Consider the following 17,290-nt stretch of genomic DNA (forward strand, 5'->3'; position numbering starts at 1 on the left):
CGAGTGCACTCTCTTAGGGCGCGAGTGCGCTCTGAATATTTTAGGATTCTAGTGTTTGAGCGAGTCGCGCTCTCCTTGGGCGTGAGTGCGCTCTGAACAAAAATTCTGAAAAAGTCGCGGTAGCGAGTGCACTCCTCTGCGCAAGTCGCGGTGGCCTCGAGGTGTCTTGAAGATCGAAAAATGACACGAAACGTGGGAATCGCGGGAGTGAAAGGTGAGTGATGGAGGTTAGGTGTAGTGTGAGTTGTGAGTGTAAAATGAATGAAGTTTATATAGGTTTTACGTTGCTAAAACGGATCGGGAAGTTGCCAAAAAGTTTTTACGGCAGTTTCCGGAAATACTAAAATTTCCAAACCCGAAAACGGAAACAACTCATTTTCTTGATTCTAAAACAAACCTAGTATCTTTTAGGTTGAATTTAGGATAGAATCTACCTATTTAATCGAGATTTCATCCTACCATGATACTTATTCATAGATATGCCTAAACGGCCATATTTTCACCCCCGACTCATAATAACTTCTAAAATGAAGGTCATATAAAAAATCATCTTTGGAATAGATAACACCACCCCCAAACAATTTGGGAAGGTGGGATCAATATTAAACAACCACGCAAAATTAAAATAATGACATTATATTAAAATTGGCATTAAATGCCTGTTTACTACAAAATCCAAATTACGGAAATAAAACTTACATTAAAATAACTAACAATATTAAAAACTACAAATAAAAAACATCAAACTATACTATCCCTAACCACTTCGGTACTGGTAGCGGAGGGCACATGCTCGGGGAGATGGCTCCCCGAGGCTCCCGATCAGGCGGCCACCATTCGCCTTTTCGGCGACGACGCTTGGTGCCTCGATGGTGTGTCCTCAGAAGGAGAATCCCCGTGAGGTGGGAATCGTGCAAGCATGTCGGCCCGGAACTGGCGCTGAGCTTCTAGCTCGGCCCTCATCTGTTCCCACCTCTTATCCTCTCTCTGGGTACGGATCTCGAAGTTATGGTGGATAGTTGCCTGTCGAGTCCGGAGGTCTTCGCAGATAGTGTTGAGCGAACGCATGCCACGATGAATCACAGCCATGCGTTCTGCATCTGACCAGCACCTCTCCAAGGCATCCGCATCAAAATAAGTCAAATCCTCCTCATCCTCCGAGTCATTCCCATTTTCCCCATCCTCCTCGTCATTCTCATTTCCACCATCCTCCTCATCCTCTTCTCTATCCTCAGGTAACCTCCAAACTCGTTGGACACAATCCTTATAGATCCGAGGATTTCGGTGTAGGGTGATGTAAATCCTATCAGACGCTAGAGCTGCTCTCAACTTCAGCATGATCTTGGTTATTAAAACAGGGAGAGGTGCCATCAACTTTCCCACTCCCCTAATCATGCTAAGCAAAAACTCCAAGATACGAACTTCGTACTTCTGCCCCGAGTATCCATAAAATGTGGAGGCAGCTCGGACCGATGTCGCCGACCTTCTCCTTCCCCAGACGTTCGACCAATCCATCGAAAGCCGCGGCCCCACCGGTTGGTTCGAGGATGCTGGCGAACACAATCACGATCTTGCATTGTAGTTCCCTTTCGAACTGCTTATCACGTTCATCAACGGCTCTACCCCATTATATTGGGACTCCTGTAACGTGACATCGGATGGATTCTAGGCGGAATGCCTAGAATCTCACCGACAACCCAAAGAGTTACTTCCTTCCTCCTCTTAGCCACCATAACAAAATTCTAGTCCCCTCCAACTCCCTCGTGTTGTAGAACCGTCGGACTAAGTCTTCGTGGGTAAAAGGCTTTGGTCGAAAGTACCACAAGCTATTCCAGTCTCTACTAATCATTTCGCCACCGTAAAACGGCGCCGTGAAGTGGTCGCCGATAAATGCTTGTGCTCGGCAAAATTTGACGTTGTTGAGCCATTGTAGTGTTTGGAATGTAGTGGGGGTTTAAATGGGATGTGGGGTTGGAATTTAAGTCAACCAAATGAAACAACCCGGTGGTGGCGGTGGGTGGTGGCACGGCAAATTGAATTTTTGTAATTTTCGGTGGTTTTGGTGATGTAAGTTGGTGGATTTGGTGGTGGTTTGGTTTTAGAAGATTTGAAATGGATTTTTGATGGTTGGCGTGGGTTAGTTTAGGTTTCTTTTTAATTTTTTTTTAGGTTTTGGAGCTTTGGTGGGCGTTAATGGCGGTTTGGAAGGATGAACGCGATTGTTGGGGCAAAGGTAAAAGGCTTGAGGTCTGCGCTGGTCTTGTAGCCCAGGTTGGAGCCCAATTCGAAATTTTTGAATTTTTCGATTTTTCGCGAAACTTTAAACTAAAATTGCCGCTTCGTTACCGATCCGATTTTTGTGAATGAGATATGGAAATGATCAAGAGAGAATTTCCAATCCAATGATTCATAAAACACTCTATTCCGACCGTGGATGACATATAAGATAGTGGAAAACGCCGGCGTCGCGTGCATGACGACGCTATTATCTTAACGATCGAACTCTAAATTCATAGATTATGTCAACCCGAATCGAAATACAATTAAACGGCCTAAACAACTCTAATGGGACATAAAACATTCTAGGACGGAAACACGAACACCCCACCCCCAAACAAATTTTTTACAACAAAGTTTAGAAAATTTGTTTGTTTGTTTTTTTTTTTTTTTAACAATGGGTCTTTTAAAGTCAGATTCCCGAGACTTCCTAGATTACTATGTTTATTATTTAATATATATATATATATTTTTTTTTTTTTATAAGGAAAAACAATAAGCAAGAAAGACATAATTCACCCCATAGAGAAACATGACTCAAAAATTCGAGAAAACATGCAAGAGTGGAAAACATGAATTATGTTAAACGTGGACTTAGGATCCGGTACTTACAGCCACACACTCCATAGGGAGGTCCCGGTTACCTTAATGGTGCACTCACCAATATACAGAAATGAAAGGAAATGCACCAAACACAAAAGTTGAGTCGTTTATAGTCAGATACTCGAGACTTTATTTAAACATATGTATGAACATGCAGTTTATCATATATCAACAACCGAAATAGTTGAGGATCATTCCATAAATAAATATCACAGAAAACATATCCAAACACAATCAAGCACCAAGATTTCCTATGACGCAACCTAACATGCACCTTCTTTTTCATTTTTGAACGAGAGGGTGTCCTAGTGAATAAGTGTGGAAAAGTGAATGGTTGTGGAGCATATGGTGGATATGGATAAGTTGTAGAAGGAAAGCATGGAAAAAATGAGGATGTGGGTTTAGCACAAAACTCATTCATAGTGTAGGTAGGGACTGTCTCAAGTCTGAAAATGAAGGTGTCAAATGGTTTGTCCTTCTGAAGTATTTGTTTACTAGGTGGATTTAAAAAATTATGAAGCACAGGAGAAACAAAAGGATCGAGTGCAAACTCAAGATTCCTTTGAAAGGGTGGAAGGAGGGAAGTCGAGGTGGATGTTGTGCAAAGTAGTTCTTGATAGGGTGAATCATCACCTGCTCTAAGAAACTCATTGAATTCCTCATCTAGGTTGGTCATATCCACATTACTATGGTAGTCCTCTATATCTTTGAGAAAGTTATCTATCTCGTCCTCATCCATAATATGTGTATCGACTAGTGTAGGGATGAAAATGTTGGATTCTGAACTTCCAAAGGAAAGAAATTTGGGCATATGATTATCAGGGAACGTGTTGTTGAAATAGTCTCGAGCGAAACTCTCGATCATGCTAACCTCTCCATCCATAGACGAATCGGGTACATGTGTCTTTTTTTTAAAAACATTTACTTCAACAGCAAGATGGATAAAAGACATGGACATTGAACCATCGTGGCAATTAATGAGCGCATTGGTAGTTGCTAGGAAAGGACGCCCTAAGATGATCGGGACAGAGTCGTTAGCGACTTCTGTATCGAGGATTACAAAATCAGCCGGATAGTAGAAATCCTGAACTTTTACCAGTACATTTTCGACCACACCCTTAGGATACTTAATAGACCGATCAGCTAATTGCAACGTCATTTTAGTGGGTTGCATCTTGTCTAGACCTATTTGTTTATACAAATAAAACGGGAGTAAGTTAACACTAGCCCCCAGGTCTAATAACGCGGTCGTCGTATAGGAATCTCCTAATGTGCATTGTACAGTAGGATGACCAGGGTCCTTGTACTTAACAATTCCATTATGTTCAGATAAAGTTGGGAATTGTTCTGTTAAAAAGGCGTCTTTTGGTATATTGGTCTTACGCCTAGTGGTACATAACTCCTTAAGAAACTTGGCATGGTGTGGTAGCTTTTTAATAGCTTCGAGGAAGGGAAGGTTTATAGTTAGATTCTTGAAAACGTCCCTAATCTCCTTATAATTTGTATCCCTAGTTAACATGGCTAATTTTTGTGGAAACGGTGGTTTTACGTCTATATTTAGCAATGGTATCACCGGATGTTTAACCGTGGCTTTCTGTTTCTTAGGTTGTGTTGTAACCGGTACCTCTACAATTGGTAGGCTCTTCAGTTTCTATTTCGGTATCTAGTAAAATAGCGGTGTAGTAGGGCTCTTGGTTGGGTAACTATAGGCATAGTTACTTTGTTATCAACCACGCCGCCGAGCGGAGAGTGGTGATGGCATTTAGCTCACCTACATTTTTATATTCATTACTAGTATTATCGATTACCTCAAAGGTGTGTTTGTTGTTTTAGGATTAGGTATTGCGTGACTGGCAACACACCTTTGGGTTGGGCTTTTATCTTGGGTCAACCGTTGGGTTAAATTATTAACGGATTGAAGAAGCCATTGGTTAGATTGAGCCATGGTTTGGAAAAGTTTTTGGCTCACTTGTATGAAGGTGTCAAGACGATCCGGTTGTGTGGGTGTAGTAGTCACGGGTGGTGGATCGAACTATTTCACGTGAATTATTTATGGGTGGATTTTGATAATTATTATTTACCTAACGATACCTCTATTAGCATTATAATTTTTATAACTACCTTGACCTTGTGCTTGACCTTGTCGAGGTTGCACTTGGTTGTTATAATTATTAAAATTACCCCTCGACCACATCCTTGTCGTGGTGGAGCTTGGTTAAAATTGTGTGTTGGCCTAACATATTGATTATTGTACCACGGAGGTGTGGCGTGTTGGTTATTTCTCCAACCGGTTGGGATTTTGTCTCCAAGGGGCGTTAGGTTCACTATTAATGGAACAAGCCTGTTCATAGGCTATAGGACAGTGGGAGTCGGGATGCTGAGGGCTCCAACAGAAACTACATGAATTTGAATTTACATTCATGACGGGGATAGGCTTTTGTTGAGCGAAATGGCCTCTACCTTTTAGTGAGTGATTCGATTAGAGTTTTAAGCTCGGGAATCGTGTTTAATTTCAAACATACCGTGACCTTAACTGTATTAGAAGAACTACTAGCGGAGCGGTGGATATCGTCACTACCCCCGTTGTTATTTCGCTTAGTTTGATCCTCTAAAATTTATAAGCCTCCGAGGCTCCTTTGCTTAAGAAACTACCCCCATTCATTATGTCAAGGACTTCTTTATGGTGGTGTAGAAGTCCTTTGAAAAAGGCACGCGAACTAACGTCTTTTTGCTAAGTTATGATGTGGACACTCTATAAGGTGATCGGTGAAACGATTCCAAGCCTCTCAAAATGATTCATGAGGATTTTGTCGAAAAGAAATGAATCTTGGAAAGCATCTCATCCGTCTTTAGGGGGGGTAAAAATGTTCCATAAACAAATTTGAACAAGTTTAGGCCACGAGTCCACGAAATTAGGCGCTTTGGGCGTTTAACCAAGACGCCTTTTCGGGCTAAGGTGAAAGGGAATACCCTTAGTTTAATTTGTTCCGCACCAACCGTAGGATGGTGGAATGTTGTTAGGACTTGTTCGATCCTACGATGTAGCCGATAAGGTTTTTCATGGTTTAAACCATGAAAAACGGGTAACAAATTAAAAATATTTGGGGGGATTCGAAATCCCCAATCGGGTCCGCTAGAACGATGCAAGATTTTGGGCTATCGCCAAGGCTTTGAAGAAGTCGAGAGAGGAGTCTCTTCGCCTTCGGGCATTATATCGGGTTGTTATGTGTGAAATAGTAGCTAGAGGTGTAGTGGGTGGTATACTAGATAGACTTGTTTGTTGGCGTTGTTGTGTAATTACGTTCGGTGTTTTGTTCGATCGGACCTTAATCTCATACAAGGCTAAGACCAAACTTAGCTAAACACATCAACACTCCAAACAAATCTAATATACTAGTATAAACCTCTAACGAGGAGATCGCGAGGTGTGGAAGAAAGGAATACCTGATTAAGGTCCTTGCTTCGCTTATGAATAGCGTCTTGTTTACGGCGTGTTCGTGTATATAACAAGTTAGAACACCGAAAGACTTGAAAAATCAAAGTTCGAATCAAAACCGTAGAAATCCGTAAAAAATTTAGCTTAGAGTAGGCGCCAAGCGCCTAGAAGCCTGCTGTCGCTCCGTGTAACTTCAAGTTACAGTGTGATTTAGGGTGGTCGCTCCACCACATGGGGGCGGTCAGCTCAAGATTCCAGGATTTTGAAGCGAGTCGCGCCCGTTTAAGCTGGCCATGCGTAATTTTTTCGAAACTTTTCAACACTGAAACGGACAACCACAGTATGAATCAAACAAGGGTGGGTGGGTGAAATGGGACTTTAAGAAAAGTACTTATACTACGAAAACAATGCGAAAGTGAAACTAAGATGGCAGCAGCGCCATTTGATAAAACATAAAAAGATAAAGTTTACTTACGAAATGAACGATAAAACTCAATACGTAAGTAAACTAAAACTAATTTATGTGCCTAAATTTTATCAAAGATTTTTACTCTCAATCCTATGAGATATAATGGAGTAGAGTGATTCGTTCCACTCCTAGTCCTTCCACATGCTATGTTCTCTACGTATAAGTAAACTTAACTAAAGTCTAATGAGAGATTTACGAAATGGCAACTAGACTACGATGCAACTACCCACGAGATGCAACTAGTCGACTATTAGAACAACTATGGGAATGCTACGTCGATTCTATAATAATGAGTTAGAGGGGGGATTGATTCCACCTTAACTCGACTTAATCCTACTAACGACGAATCGTCGTAATCCGAATTGAATTGCTTCGCAGAACAATCTGGTTACTCCTAATCCCTAATTACACATGACATTTCTACCAATTCATAACTAGCATGTGAACGATTACACCCATTCTCATGGTAAACTAATCGTTTCTATAGTGGAAGGGAAATTACGACGACTCTTACGATAATCGGAATCAAGCTTTCATCAAGGCTTCTCAACCCCCTCTAATGGAGGTTTAGCCGAGAATCATGATGCAATCATTTCCGACTAAATTATAACTAAACATAATATAAAGAATTGAATTTTACTAATCTAAATTAAACAATAATTAAATTCTAATTAATAACTAAGAATTGAATAACAAGTAATAAATAAAATTAGATCTAACAATTGTAAATGACAAGAATCGAAATTGACAAATAGCTATTTTATTTATCAAACTAATTAAGAACAATGATTCTAAGAGTTTAATCTAAAACAAAAATTGAATATAAACTAAACTTAATTTAATTAAATAAAAACTAGATCTAGAATTATCTATTGTTTTAGGTCTAACTAGCTACCATTAACAAAGAGTCAAGCTCTTGTTTTTATACTTTCAGATCCAAAAATCGTGCATGGGCTTGGAGCCATGTTTTGGGCCAGAGAATCAGGCCCAAAACCCAATTCTTTCAGTCCAAAAAGGCCTCTTCAGCTGCAATTGGCTTCAACAAAGTTTTCGTCCACTTCTGCTCCTCTGATTGGGTCAAGGCTTAGACCATTGGAAATCTCTTTCCGAGCCGGTCGTTTTGACATAAGGTAGGCCCCATTCCGAGGTCTGAGTCCAAAGATACGGCCTTTGGAAGTTCTGCTGACTTTGTGTTCTGTTTCTGCCCGCGTCGACTTTTCAGCTTTTGACCGGGATTTATAAAGGCTTTGTCTTCTTGAATCTTGGCCTTTAATCATGGAACTCCTTAGTAACCGACCTTTGCTCCTTTATCTCGCTAAAGTGGCACATTTCTGCACATAATGAACTTTGAAGCCTGAAATGCATAAAACAAATGTCGTTTAACTCTTAATTATTACTCACATAATTGGTCTAAAAGTATGACTGTTACAGGGTTAAAACTACAGTTTTGGGCTCTTATCAAATACCAGAGGAGAAGTATAAAAAATTGCAATTGAGAGTGAGGAGGGTGCAGCGACATTTTCTTTGGAACCCAAAGCCTGTGAAATATGACATATTTTACATGATGCTTCATTTGATTTGGTACAATAGAGTTTTTCAGGTAAGTCCTAGATAGGAGTGGTGTAAAGTTCTTTTTGACAAACCTGTAGAAGAGAGTTTTTGTATATGAAGTAGAAAGAAGTTAATTGATAGAAAGAATGTTGCAGAGTATCTACATGACACCCAACTACCCAAGTTGTCAATGAACAAACTAAAAGGCGCTCCAAGTACTCATAGAAATATATTGAGTGTGGAGGTGAAGATTGTTTAATCATTTGTTAGAGTTTGGGACTACAATTTTAATGGGGTAAAAGGATACTGAGAATCAGGCATCGCAACATCAATGACCATATAGACTATAGAGCCATTTAATATGTAGAGATGTATATCTTTTTGTCTAAATTCCGTAAACATTCCTTGTCATAATCAATTCTTAAAGCTGTGTTGCAAGTTGGAACCCTGTGATACTAAGCAGACTCTGCTTTTGTTTATCAATTCATAAGTGAAGTATTATCTTATTCCCACTACATAGAAAATTTTGCTGAGAAAATGATCGTTGGGCATAAAGGAAGGTGCATAAGGATTGGCGATTAACTATATACTGAAAGCCATTTCAAGTAGGAAGTGCAACCATGCTAACCATCTTAGTAAAGGCTAAAAAGAGCCTAAATCTGCTGGAGCAGATCCACAAAGGTGACAAAGATAATTAATTATAAGCATTTGCTATACTGAAACAGAAGATAAAGATAATAGTCAATGGACAAAAAGAAACACGCCATGTAAAGTTAGCATGAAAAGATATCTGAAAGCAATCTCTTACTGATTATTCTTGTTTTAGGTAAAACAAATATTAAGTTACAAATGACTCATATCAGTACAATCACACTTAAGTTACATTACATGCTAAGGAGTAAGGCCTCAGGTTCTGAACTGACCATCAGGCATCACAACTCGATTGAAAGTAAATCTCCGAGGCATGAACCCTCTATCCACCATCTCCACCAACACAAAATCATACGCTTTCTGAAATAGATTGCATCAAAACTGAAAGAGGATTTATAAATTTGACTTGATGTCTTGATCCAGATTCGACTTCGCTGTAATACAATAAGAAAAATAATTCAAGACTTACTTGAAAAGGTTATCAGCAAATCTCAATGGCTTGCAAAAATAAACTTGCTGTCTTAAGAGTTGAGAAAGGGCTAATCATCCTACCGAAAACAATGGAGTATTAATGAAGATCAATTAAATCAAGTCATTATTCAATGAGCAAAAAAGAACACGAAGAGTATTAGACATTAACAATGAACATACATGCTTAATTTCTCGACAACTCAGCAGATGCAACAGTGGGGTAAAACCAAACTGTTGAATCTAATTCAACTCTTAAGCAAAAAACTCATAGACTCCAATATTAATTAGACTGCAGTACAGAAGATTAACCCATGTACATGGTTATTATTAAAGGCGATAAAACATCTTTATGGTACAAAATTTCCTAAAAACTCATTTCTTTAAGTATCTAACTCTGTATCTGTAAGCATTCATGTAGGCAAGAAAATACAAATATTGAAATATATAAAGTAAAATAGGCATACTAAACAGCAAAAGCAATCATTGAAGTCACAAAGAGCGCCAGTAGTGTCCAATTTGAAGTTATCTAAGCATGATCTAGTTATTCCAATGATGTATCTTTATTTTAAGGTCATTCCCCATGTCACATTTAATAATCTGGCGTGCAAATAGGTGAAGTAGCATGAATTTCAAGCTAGGTTACAACAGGTAAAATCAGGTCTACACAATGTTGATGTTGAAATGTCGAAGTAGAAAATCATAGTCGAAATTAGATATTTACCAAAAAAGAAAACCACGCGATAGAAATTCTTACTTACGTTGAGCGGATGGAGTGTAAGACCGATGACGACAAACAATGATGTCTTTGCGGTGAGGGTCTTTGACACTGAAAAATTTTGCTTGCCTTGGTCGGTTCACCTTCCCCGGTCCGTGAATGTGAGTAAACCGCAGCATCAACCAATTTAACACAATTTGTGGCAAGCAACTTCATTGTCATATTTGGAATATTCTGCTAACTCTTTGATGTCTACTGTAGAACACTTCTGTTAGCCTTGACGGAAAGCTGCTTGCTGTTCTCAGTGACAATGTGAATAGCATAGTCGAAATTAGATATTTACCAAAAGAAAACCACGCAATAGAAATTCTTACTTACGTTGAGCAGATGGAGTGCAAGACTGATGACGACAAACAATGATGCTGTAGTGAGGGTCTTTGACACTAAAATTTTTGCTTGCCTTGGTCGGTTCACCTTCCCCTGGTCCGTGAATGTGAGTACACTGCAGCATCAACCACTTTAACACAATTTGTGGCAAGCAAATTGCTGTCATATTTGGAATATTCTGCTAACTCTTTGATGTCTGCTGTAGAACACTTCGATTAGCCCTGACGGAAAGCTGCTTGCTGTTCTCCATGACAATGTGAATTGCCTTATTGCTGATGCTCAGTCGGGAAAAGTAAGTGTAATACTTGCATAATCAGCTAGTATAATCTCAATTAGTATTTATGGTGGTAATTTGGTTATATCTGAGAAGGCTGATATTGATTTTGTTATAGGTGGTTGAATCCCCAACTCTTGGTCGTCAAAGATTGGAACTTCAACCTCCAAGTTGGGTTGAGATGCACGAGCGTGATGTTACACTACTTGCCTTGCACATCCAACCGGTCCAAGTAGGTTGAAACCCCAACTCTTTGTAAGTAAACCAAAAGACTAAACTTTTCGAACTCCTCCTCTCAATAAACAAACAACAAAGAGTAGGATTTAAAATATCACCTTAGCTCCGCCTTCATGGGAGAATAATACTAATCATCAGTTTAGATATATCAGATACCTAAAAGTATTAACTTAGTTATTCATATCTACTGACTCTGAACTTTTACAATTAGATTGGTGTCCTACGTTGTTTATGAGAACAAAGGATATGTTCAGAGACTTTTTTGTGTGAGAGACTTTGGAGTGTTTGAGGAAGGTTGGGTTTTGTTTTACAATCTAATCATTGAGATGAAGTGTCATCAAAGATTGGAACTTCAACCCCCAAGTTGGGTTGAGATGCGCGAGCGTCATGTTACACTACTCGCCTCACACATCCAATTGGTCCAAGTAGGTTGAATCCCAAACTCTTGGTCGTCAAAGATTGGAACTTCAACCCCCAAGTTGGGTTGAGATGCGCAAGTGTGACGTTACACTACTCACCTTGCACATCCAACCGGTCCAAGTAGGTTGAATCCCCAACTCTTGGTAAGTAAACCAAAAGACTAAACTTCCAAAACTTAAACTTTGTCTGAGCTTTATACATTCTAAGAATCAAACTTCTTATTTAGTTTTCCTCATTCTGAACTTCTACAATTAGATTGGTGTCCTACGTTGTTTATGAGAACAGAGGATATGAGGGGAGGGGTGGGTGAGCTTAAAACTATGAAAGCGGTAAACATGAAAATTAACTATGCTTAGCTAATTAACTAATGATTAATTATACAAAATACATATAAGCTTGGAAAGTGTTCGTTAAAGAAAGATTGGAACTTCAACCCCTAAGTTGGGCTGAGATGCGCGAGCGTGATGTTACACTACTCGCCTCGCTCATCCAACCGGTCCAAGTAGGTTGAGTCCCCAACTCTTGGTCGTCAAAGATTGGAACTTCAACCCCCAAGTTGGGTTGAGATGCGTTAGCGTGATGTTACACTACTCGTCTCACACATCCAACCGGTCCAAGTAGGTTGAATCTCCAACTCTTGGTCGTCAAAGATTGGAACTGCAACCTCCAAGTTGGGTTGAGATGCGCGAGCGTGATGTTACACTACTCGCCTCACACACCCAATCGGTCCAAGTAGGTTGAATCCCCAACTCTTGGTAAGTAAACGAAAAAGAATAAACTTCCAAAACTTAAACTTTGTCTGAGCCTTATACATTCTAAGAATCGAACTTCTTATTTAGTTTTCCTCATGGTGAACTTCTACAATTAGATTGGTGTCCTACGTTGTTTATGAAAACAGAGGATATGAGGGGAGGGGTGGGTGAGCTTAAAACTATGGAAGCGGTAAACATGAAAATTAACTACGCTTAGCTAATTAATTAATGATTAATTATACAAAATATGTAAAAGCATGGAAAGTGTTCGTCAAAGAAAGATTGGAACTTCAACCCCCAAGTTGGGTTGAGATGCGCGACCGTGATGTTACACTACTCGCCTCGCACATCCATAGGTTGAATCCCCAACTTTTGGTAAGTAAACCAAAAACTAAACTTCCAAAACTTAAACTTTGTCTGAGCTTTATACATTCTAAGAATCAAACTTCTTATTTAGTTTTCCTCATTCTGAACTTCTACAATTAGATTGGTGTCCTACGTTGTTTATGAGAACAGAGGATATGAGGGGAGGGGTGGGTGAGCTTAAAACTCTGAAAGTGGTAAATATGAAAATTAACTACGCTTAGCTAATTAACTAATGATTAATTATACAAAATACGTATAAGCTTGAAAAGTGTTCGTCAAAGAAAGATTGGAACTTTAACCCCCAAGTTGGGTTGAGATGCGCGAGCGTGATGTTACACTACTCGCCTCGCACATCCAACCGGTACAAGTAGGTTGACTCCCCAACTCTTGGTCGTCAAAGATTGGAACTTCAACCTCCAAGTTGGGTTGAGATGCGCGAGCGTGATGTTACACTACTCGCCTCGCACATCCAACCGGTCCAAGTAGGTTGAATCCCCAACTCTTGGTAAGTAAACCAAAAGACTAAACTTCCAAAACTTAAACTTTGTCTGAGCCTTATACATTCTAAGAATCGAACTTCTTATTTAGTTTTCCTCATGGTGATCTTCTACAATTAGATTGGTGTCCTACGTTGTTTATGAGAACAGAGGATATGAGGGGAGGGGTGACCTATACTACTTACCCAGGTTATTTTTAGTGGGAAAAGCTATTTTTAGTTGCCTTCTAAAGCACTGTGTTACTTGAAGTGCCTACAACACAAATAAACACAAATACAGATTTGTTGTTACCAACATGGCAACATGTGACTATTACAGTAATGAAGCCTTGTGTTGCAGTGATGCTCTCTCCTGGGTATTTAAATCCTACCAGCCTAAAATGTTAAGCACATTAAAGAAAAATCATCACATTAAAGAAAGTCCATCTGAATCAGACTAGGAAACATGACATTCGAGGTGGACGAAATAGTGGTATTGGGATTAATTAAAACTACAATAAGATTAAATTGATAGCAACAAAAAACAATATTTATCAAAAAAAACATAAATCAAATGAATATACAATGAAAATGAGAATGCAAAAGAATCGCCAATCTAGTTTTGTATGTAAGAAAGCTAGCTGAAAAGAAAACACCTGGGTACTTAAAATCTCCATATGTGGACGCCCTCATAGCGCAGGAAAAGGGACTGCTATTAATTCTAAGTGTTCAGATAAACTCCAGAGCCTTGATTTTGGTCGAGATACTGGAGAATTGGATAATCAACAAATAGCCAAAGTTCAAGGAATAAAAGGCCGAGAAAGAAATCAGTATGGGTAACTAATCAGTATGGTCTGATTTCCTTGTAAGCATATAAAAAATAATTCGTTTGTGTGTTTCTCCGTTTCCAAAATAATCTTGTAAGCATATTCACGCATATTATTAGATTTAAAATTGTTAAATTGCAAAATGGGGTAAAGGTCCAATAAAAAAAACCCAATCCAATGAATTAAGTGGAAAGAATTCGGAGAATTTGATTAAGAGTTTAAAACATATGAGTGTGAATCACTGCCTATTGTCAATTGAAAGAATTCAGTAATATGTCGTACATCATACCTTCAATAAATTTGAGTCAAAACTACCTGAAAGGATATCTTTTCCATCCTCAGAAGGTCAAGTTGCACCTCTCACTTGTCTGATATCACAGATAGGCGCACAATATATATTCCATTATTTTTAGCTTGAATGCCAATTTCTAGACTATAATCTCAGAGATAGAGAACAAAGTCGAGACTAACCTCTGGTTATGTATGACTTGTTGGGTGGTTATTTCCTAATGATCAAATACCAAGAAATAAGAAAACAGCAGAAGAAATGAATTAGAATAACAGTAAAAATAAAGGGTATCTTGTAAGATATTAAATAACCAACAACCCAAAACACGTAGAAGGTAAAAATAACATACTTGTTCGCGAAGCACAACATCTTGAGCAGCCTTCTCAAGATCAATTTCTTTTGCTCCATGCAACCTCGAGTAGCCAGCACTCATATTTATTAGCATTAGCTTGGTTAATTTTGTCTGAGATCCAAAGTGTCGATCAAAGAAAATGCACACCTTGGAGAGGCGGACTCAATTCTTAATCTGGAGACTCAAAGAATTAAAAGGCGAAAGTTTTGGGGTTTTGGAACTTGGATTGAGAGGAGGAATATGTGGATTAACTTTTTCTACCAAAAATACAACTTGGATTTGAGATGAGGAGAAGATGTACCAAAAAATGAATTGAGAGGAAGAAGACCAAAACAGATTGTTAACTTTGAGATTGTTTGGGCATGATATTGTAATTAGATGTTTTTTTTTTCTTTTATAGAGTTTGGGGTTTTTGGAGTGGATGGCGTAAAATTGAATCGTGTGTTTTTCCAAATATTTATCGCCCAGTTTATTTCTCCACTTTTTTCGTAATTTAGTCCTGATTATGCGAAACAACCCTAGACTACGACCAATTCAACAACGAAGAGGCTTAAAGATATGCAGGAAAATAAGAACTAATTAAGAAGACTCGCAAGAAATTGTTTCGCATTTTGTGCTACCTCTGCTTCTAGTATCGCCTTCAACATGATATCTGATACTTTTGCATCATCTATCATTACATAAAGCCATGAAATCTTGTAACATATTGAAACTAAGAAATGTAAAGAAGCAAAAGCATCAAATGAACAAACATGTAATATCTAAGTTTAAAATTTAAACAGAAGTAAACAGGAACTGACGGTGCAGCAAGGTCATGGATGCAAGAGAGTCGACTCAATGCACACAAAAGAAGATGACAGATATGTCATATATTTTATGGATATGCATACTTAACTTAATAATAGTTAGTAATAGCCTAATAAGTAAAACATTTCATACACACAATATTTAAAAAAAAAAACTTACAGTGTCCCATCTTTCCAGACGTTGATTGCATGTCATCCCTTTTGCATAAGATATTAGATGGGTTACCTTTAGAGAATTGAAAAAAATATATATAGTATCAGATATAACTAACAAAATCTACATTAATCCACACAGGTCAAGGGAGAAATCGAACAACTGGAATTCTATCAGGTTATGATTGAAGAGAAGATCAGTGAATCAAACTTACGATTAGTATTCTAGGAGAAATGTTCAATCCTTGTTTTTGAATTCTCTAAAGCATCTCTTTCTCCAATGCATGCACTTGATCAAGTATATATACAATCTATGTAACAAATTTAACAAAAAAATAATCTTGTTTAGTAATGCCTTAACATATTAAACAGTCAAAACACAGTCAATATAAAGGAAGACACAAACATTTTAAGATAAAAATAAAGGTAAAGTTCTATACTCTTGCAGGTCTATAACATAAGGGAAAAGAGTGCCTGCCCACCCGTGTCAGGTAAACCTAAGACATTTGCTTGTCCAAAGTATCCATGTGGAGATAGGATGACAATATTAAACACCATTGGTACCCTCCCAAGAAAGTTTTCCAGAGTAGAGGGATTAGGGGCCTGAAGGATGTCCAAGAGAAGATGTACCATATCTAAGACTCACTGCACATTATCCCCCCAACCTCTTTCTAACCCCAGTTCTTGGAACCTGCATATAGTTTTGGCCTTAGAGACACTCTCAGCAGCTTTTAGTTTTGGCCAAATCATCAGCGCTAGTACAAATAGTTTCTAACATCGCCAGAAACATATTCAAGGGCTTCAAAGTTTCTGATGGTCAGCTGTTAACAGACATTGAAATGGTTTTGCTTTATAAAGAACTTGACAATTGGATTTTCTCAATTAGATAAAGCCTTAATTAGATAAAAACAAAAAAAAAAAATACAAAATCCTTAGTTCTGAGAGAAGGTAACGGCTTACCAATGTACAATGAGAAGGAATTATATTCTTGAATTGTGTCCACATGTAAATCTCCTTCCCCAAAGTTCATTGTTGCTCTTTGTATGCATCAGCCGTCAACAAATAGAAAATAAGAAAATTGTGATTTTTGTTTTACAGTCAAATCAAACATGCTTAAATTCTTTTTTTTTTACAACAACAAACAAACCCAACACCTAGATTTACAGAAAACAGAGAAATCCATTTAAACCAACCAACAAATCAAGTAGTTATACCTAGAAAGGGTAGTCAGGAGGGTCTTTGGACCAATCTATTGCCCAGGCGAAGAGGAAGGTGAGTAAGCACGCGCTATGGGGGCTTGCTTGCAGAAACGAAGGGGGTCATGAAGATCAGTCTCATTCCGCAGTTAGCTTAGAGAGTGGACAATCCGTAGACTGCAGAGAGGAAGGATATAAATAACAGGAAAGGTAAAAGCCATTTATGTATGAGGGTTTCCTAAGGTGAAAGCACCGATCACTGATCTTGCGCTTTTTTTTTTTCTCATTTGACGAAATTTGTTTTTTGGGTTAAGGTCTACGTAAACTTATCTTTTGCTCTCCTATTTTTTCGTCAAAAGTTTTCGAAACTTCCGGTTTTTCGCTCAAAATTTTAGTAATTAGTTGTATGACGTGGACACTCTCTAAAGGCTCCAAAAATAGAGCCAAGAGGGTACAACTATAATATATATATAAGAAAATCTACAATTTAAATATGTATGGTATCTCTTATCTCTTTCCGGTAAAAACTAAGAAAATGTTCAAACTCCACAATCAGAAATAGCAAATCCCAGCTTTTCCTATA

The 17,290-nt window shown here is 38.4% G+C and overlaps 2 long non-coding RNA genes and 1 pseudogene across 2 annotated transcripts; 1 reads left to right on the top strand and 2 right to left on the bottom strand.

Annotated features, from left to right (window-relative positions):
• The first annotated feature begins 5,613 nt into the window (after positions 1-5,613).
• LOC147480543 (small nucleolar RNA R71) lies at positions 5,614-5,708 on the top strand (annotated as a pseudogene).
• Positions 5,709-10,325: 4,617 nt separating this feature from the next.
• LOC147480544 (uncharacterized) lies at positions 10,326-15,507 on the bottom strand. Its single transcript, XR_015206582.1, has 4 exons — positions 14,550-15,507; positions 14,383-14,417; positions 10,552-14,279; positions 10,326-10,468 (listed from the first exon to the last, which is right to left on the bottom strand). It is a non-coding gene; the product is annotated as an uncharacterized LOC147480544 (long non-coding RNA).
• LOC147480545 (uncharacterized) lies at positions 15,503-17,063 on the bottom strand. Its single transcript, XR_015206583.1, has 4 exons — positions 16,726-17,063; positions 16,472-16,548; positions 15,727-15,822; positions 15,503-15,584 (listed from the first exon to the last, which is right to left on the bottom strand). It is a non-coding gene; the product is annotated as an uncharacterized LOC147480545 (long non-coding RNA).
• Between the last annotated feature and the right edge of the window lie 227 nt (positions 17,064-17,290).

Source organism: Coptis chinensis, chromosome 8 (genome assembly GCF_015680905.1).
Source record: "Coptis chinensis isolate HL-2020 chromosome 8, ASM1568090v1, whole genome shotgun sequence".
In the NCBI taxonomy this organism is placed as follows: Eukaryota; Viridiplantae; Streptophyta; class Magnoliopsida; order Ranunculales; family Ranunculaceae; genus Coptis; species Coptis chinensis.